This window comes from Melozone crissalis, unplaced genomic scaffold (assembly GCF_028551555.1).
Source record: "Melozone crissalis strain CALT ecotype California unplaced genomic scaffold, PUWL_Pcris_2 ptg000172l_1, whole genome shotgun sequence".
NCBI classification, from domain to species: Eukaryota; Metazoa; Chordata; class Aves; order Passeriformes; family Passerellidae; genus Melozone; species Melozone crissalis.
Genome location: NW_026535940.1, coordinates 849745 through 855913, shown reverse-complemented (window position 1 = coordinate 855913; position 6169 = coordinate 849745).

Below are 6169 nucleotides of genomic sequence, written 5' to 3'. Positions count from 1 at the left end.
AGGAAGCTGAGGTTGTGTATCCTGGAGAAGAGGAGGCTCAGGGGAGACAAGGCGGTGTCAGGGCACAGGTTGGACTTGATGATCTCCATGGTCTGTTCCACCCTTGCTGATTCTGGGATTCCATGAAGCCACCCTTGGAGCAGTTGCAGGATGAGCCCTGGGCCTCCTCTTCAGCAGCTCCAGCAGCCCAGGCCCCTCAGCTTCTCCTGCCAGCCCCAAAGCCCATCCTGTCAGTCCTGCAGAGCCTCTGCAGCTCCTCCTCACTGCCCAGAACAGGGAGCCCCAGAGCCAGACACAGCAGCCCAGATGTGCCCCCCTGGCCTGGGGTGCCTCTGGCAAGGGAGCAGCACCAGGCACTGCAGGAGCCTGCAGACAATTGATCTGAAGGCCAAAGCTCCTTAGCTCCTTCTGGAAGAGCAGGAACAGTTCCTCATTCGAGTGTGGTGGAATGCTGGGCACCACAGCTCCAGGTGAGGACTGGACACAAGTTTGCTCCCACTGAGTGCTGTGATGGGTTCTGCAGGAGCTCTGGCCTCCTGTGCTTGCCAGGCACAATGAGGAGAGAAGGAGCCAAGTGCACTGATGTGGAAATGGATTTGTAGAAAGCTTTTAGGGCCTAATAGAAGGCCCACAGAGTAGGAATCTGTATATAAATCTTGAGACAAGAAATGCTAACTTAAAAATGCCATGGAACAGGACAGATATTGTTGAGAGAAAAATGGAGCTGGAAAAAAGTTTCAAAAGATGGCCTTGCAAATAAGATTTTGGAAAAACAGAGCTATGAAAGATGCATTGTAGTGGGACCCATGAGGGGCAGTTTTAAATAATTGGCTTTAGGGCATCTACAACGTGGCATGGCAAAAGGCTGATAGACCAAGAAACGCTTATAATGTATTATAATTAGGAAATACTTGGCTTCTGATTGTGATGGCGTGAATTATAACATCTGTATTGTCTCACCCTTCTCATGAGACTGAAAATGGAAGAAAAGTAATTAAAACACCTCTCAGTGTCCCCATCTCTAGGTCAAGAAAAGAGTATTATCCAACACACTGACACACCTTTGCCCTGAGCATAACCCAGCCTGGACCAAACACATTGAAAGGTTTCCCCTGTGGCCCATGTCTTGAAACATCAGGTCTGCTGTTTGACAGCTCAGGTTGGTTTGGTGTCAAGGAGTTCCCTCAGAAATACTGGGTTTGTCTTCCTCTGTGCCTTCCCCTCAGCAGCCTTGGAGATGCTCCTGTGTGAAGCCATCTGTCTGTCACAGTTTGAGAAAACTTCAAACAGGATATTGTGCAATAAGTCGTCTCCTCTAAAGTGTTCCAACAATCCCTTTCCAGCAATAGGAAATTATTACTAATAGATGAAAGTGGAAAAACCCCAACAGTTTATTAACAAACAGAATCCCCCCATGACACGCGTTACAAGAAGGCGCCAGGGTCTCTCTCGGAAGAACAGGAGCTGTCATGGAGCAGTTCCAGCAGCTGATGGAAGCTCAGGGGCTCGTCCGGCTTTCTCCCATGGCAGAGCTGCATGGAGCGGGCAGGGCAGTGAAGCAGCTGGGCTGGAGCCCCTCGCTGCCTTTTCTCCCCGGCGTGGCTCAGCTCACAGACTCTCGGGCTGGGAGCGGGGCCGCTCCGCTCCTGCCGGCACCGTGTCCCTGGGCTTGGACAAACAGTTTCCTGCCAGGAGAGCCCTGCACACTGCTCCACAGATCTTTCATAAAGGCCCAAAGCAACTCCAAACACTCTGTCTGCAGCAGCTTTTCACAAAGGGCTGCAGAAATCCAGGACAGCTGCACGTGAGTGTCGGAAGGCTCATGTCTTGTTCCTGACAGCAAAATTCTTGATGATTTGATGCAGTTTTATTCAGGTATAACATGAGACCTGAGGTTTTTTGTTAAAATATTTCATGATGAATAACAAGCCTTGGGAGCATGAGGTGCAGGACTGACATGCAAAAGCATGAGCATATCCTCCAATATGGCCAGTTTAATTGTCCATTTTATTACTCTTGTATTTACTCCACACCTATAAGGAAAACCCAGCTTTGCTTGGAGGCAAAACGGGCATGGGATACACTACAGTCCCTCACAGGCTCAGCAGGGCTGGCAGTGACACAGCAGGCAGTCTGCTTCATTGTGAACCACTACAGAGATACATCCCAATCTGGTTTAAGTAGCGTGGGATTATTAAGAGCTCCTTTTCTGCATGAGACACAAAAAGGAGATCCCAAATGATCTTCATGCAAGCATGCAGTAAAGAACTGGTCCTGCTGTTCTAATGAAGCGTTTGCTTTGGTAATTACACTCTTCCCATTCATCTTTTGATGCAGACACTTCAGGTTTTCCCCCACACCCCTGCAAGGCTGGCAGTCGCTTTTTCCCATTTCCTGTTCTTCCCTAGAGATGGTGCAGTGGCTGCTTTGAAACAAAGAGCCCTGGGATCTGGACAGCTTGAAGGAGCATGAAATGCTAATTAAGTGCTCATATTGGTAACACCCAGGTCTGCACTGCCCAGTGCTCTGCAGCAGCAGCAGCAGGACCATGCATCATTCCTGTTGGTGGATGTTCATGCTTCTGGTGTGCAAGAGCAATGACTTTGAGGAGGGACAAAAATGCCCCTCTTCAAACAGTGGCTGTGCAAGGAGATGTGATGTTTCACAGCCTTTTCTAGAATATTGCAGAAAGATCTAAGATAATATTGTGGCATGGAGTAGGTCAATAAATTTGTCTCCAGAGGAATCCCCAAAGGGCACATTCACTCTGCTGCTGATGGCAACCCCATAAGCTCACGGACCAGTTTTCCCTGCAACGTGCCACCCTGCCTGGGCTTTACTAGGCTGGGACTAGACCCAGAGCTAAGCAAGCACATGCAGCCAGGTGACATTGTGTGACATCAGAAGCTGGCAACCATGAGGACTTTGCTGTCAAAAGGTTACAGTTGCACTAGGCCCAGAAGTGTTTTTCCCTAAGGCAAAGCAAATTGAAATGTGAAGTTTAAAAGCTTCAAATGACTATGAAAGGAAACTGCAGAATAATTTCTGGAAGTGCATCATTGTCAATGATCATGCGGCCCACCAAGAGCTGGAGCTGAATCCAGAATTGCTTCTTCCAGCTGTGCAGGAATTCATTCCACTGGCAAGCACTGGTCCATGGGAACAAATGATCCCCTAGCTCTGGGCTGAATGGCAGCCAGGCTGCAGTGCAGATTGGAGGAACCCTTGTCACTTGTTATTGGCCTCCCAGTGCACTCATCCTTCTGCAAACAAGGTGCAAACAACACAGCTGGAGTGCTGTCCCCGGTAAATATATATACAGGTGACTTTGCCAAAGCAGTGCATCATTTCCCAGTGAAATACATGACCTCTTCTTACCTGTGGAATTGTGATTGAAGACACCTGTGAGCCAGATCTGTGGGAGATTGCAAAGGAGCAAAGCTTTGGGATTTGGGCACACTTCTCTTGGTTTCTTTGCTCAGGCCTTTGGTGAGCACAGAACACACCTAGGTAGAAAACCTTTGACTAGACAGGATCTTTTGGATCCATTGTCCCCCAAACCTGTCAATGTGTGGCCCTGTTACAATGACAAGTTGAAAACAGCAGCACAAATGACACAAAGAAAACATGGCCAAAGAGGAAGAGGAGAGGTCAATGAGGAAAGGATGTGATGAGACACTGGCACATTGACTGAGCTGCGTCCCATAATCTCTAGGCTAGCAGGTCCTGGTCTCACATTCTCCTCTTGGTTTATTTATTTATTTATTGACCATTTTTTTTTCATCATCAAAATAAAATATATACAATTAAAAATATGTCATAAAATTTTAAAGACAGAATCAAAACACATTAATTCAAAACTACATCTAAAGATCAGAACATATGTACAGCTGTAACTATGAAGCCTAACGCATCAATCCTATTCTTCAAGCACTCTCCATACTGGTGGCAGCTTCTTCCTGAGCTTGGAGGAAAGAGAGCTCTTCTGGACGGGAGGTGAGGACTTTGTGGGTGAGGGAACATCGGAAGTGTCCCGAGAAAACTTCTCAGTAAGACTGTAACCAGTCAGATCTGCAAAATGGAGACACAAAGTTTAACAGAGGCCACCATGCAAACCTAAAGCAGCTGAAGCTCCATATTTCACGGGACACATTTCCTGGAAATGTCTATACAGCTGCACAGGGAAACATGCTCCTGCTGGCAGACACTGAGGCAGGCCGGGGCAAACCCTGAGCCACTTGCCCAGAGCTGGCACAGGCACAGCCTGGCCCCTGGGCTGCCCTGGGACAGCAGGGAGCCCAGAGCCCTGTGCTCCCCAGGAATGGCTCAGCTGCACACGCACCCTCCTGCTCCTCTGCCTGCCCCAACGCTCAGCAGCCCTACAGCTCCAGGGGCACTGGCACAGCACAGCTCATTGCAGGGGCACATGCAGGGCACAGCTGTTCCCTGGCACTGTGCACAGCCTCTCTGGGCTGCCACAAGACCCTTCCTCCCAGCAGGGATTGGCCCAGCTCCCCCCTCACCTCTGTGTGAGGCTGAGCCATGATTGCCTTCACCTTGTCCTCCATCTGGAGCTGCTTCAGGCCCCCCATGCCATGACTAGGAAGGGCAATGGAGAGAGCAGGGCAGATGCACACCCTTCCTTAGGATTTTGTCATTTTTGGCACAGCTAAAAAGGCAAACCCAGAGGCATCCAACTCAGCGCTTCCTCAGCTCTCTGGAGAACATCTCGCCTTCACCAGCCCAACATTCTGGAGAGGTTTTCCTGCACATGTGGAGGCTTGCTGGCAGCACATTTCTTCAGCTGGGTGCCCATCACCTTGCAGAGGGCAGAGGCCAGCTTGGTGGCCACAGTGCAGACGTTGGCGCTCCGCACAGGCAGCGCCTTGTTCTCCAGGCAGGACCAGAGCACGGGCAGGGCGTCGCGCTGGACGACTTCAGGGCTCCTGGCATGAACCCCCTGCACAAGCACTGCTGGGACAGAGACACAGCTCCTTACCCACCAGCCTCCATGCAAACAAGGATCTGCCTCTGCTTCTGCTTCTTGCCAGCCTCTCTGGCCAACAGCAGCAAAATAGCACCCAGAGCCCCTTGATCCAGAACGGGCAAAGCAGCTGAGCATCCTGGAAAGAGAACCACCAACCCCTCAGCACGAATTGCTCCAACCAGAGCCTTGGCCCTGTGGCAGACTTCCTACCTTTACTAAATTATTTCACAATCTCTGCATGAACAATGCATGAAATGTCCAATTGCCTTTGATTTCCATTAAGAAATTGTCTAAACCCACACTGAAGATATGGAAATGTACCATAGAGAGGAAATGGAGAGATTTCTAATAAAAGGATGATTCCATTTTTGTAACTGATGTCAAGTGCCAAATGTCTAATCTGGCTCTGCCCTTTGCTCAGTGGCACACAGCAAAGGGCAGGATTAGAACACACCTCAAAACTCCAGCCCACCAGAGATGGCTGCTGCCTGACAGCTGGATGAGAAACATCAGTGACCAGCTGGTGTCTTTGGCAGAATGCTTTTGGGGCTTCCAGCAAAGAGCTGTTTCAAACCTCAGGGTGTCTTAGATAATTACCCAGACCCCACTGCCCTGGCATTTGAGCAGCTCCACGTTTTAATGCCATTTCCCCTCCCAATCGTAATGGCATTTTTTCTTATAATGTCCACTCAAATAGGGGCATAGAGAAAGAAAAATGCTACACAGGGGACTGAAATGTAATCAAAACACGAGTGTTTTCTCATATTGTCTCTGAAATCTCTCTGCCCATTTTCTGAACTGAACTATATCAAACACAGACAAATATTTACTACCAACAGGCTCCTTGCACAGCAGATTTGGCTGAGAGATCAAAACCTGAAATGCTCTGGAGACCATTCTTATTTTCTGATCAGACAAAATGTTATCTAGCAGCCATTTAATATTCTGTGGTGGAAGAGACTTCATTTTCTCTATTCTGTTAATCCATCAGCAGTCATCAACATTGAAAGAGCTCCTGCAAGTACCCAAAACCAATTCTGCTAAGCAGGAAGGGGTTATGGTACCCATTTTAAAATGGGAATTCATTAGAGTTTAAATGCAATTAAAGACATCAGTGACTACTGAATGTGAGGAAGAGCTGTGTGTTCCTACTAAATCTCAGAGAGAACATCTGCTCTTTCT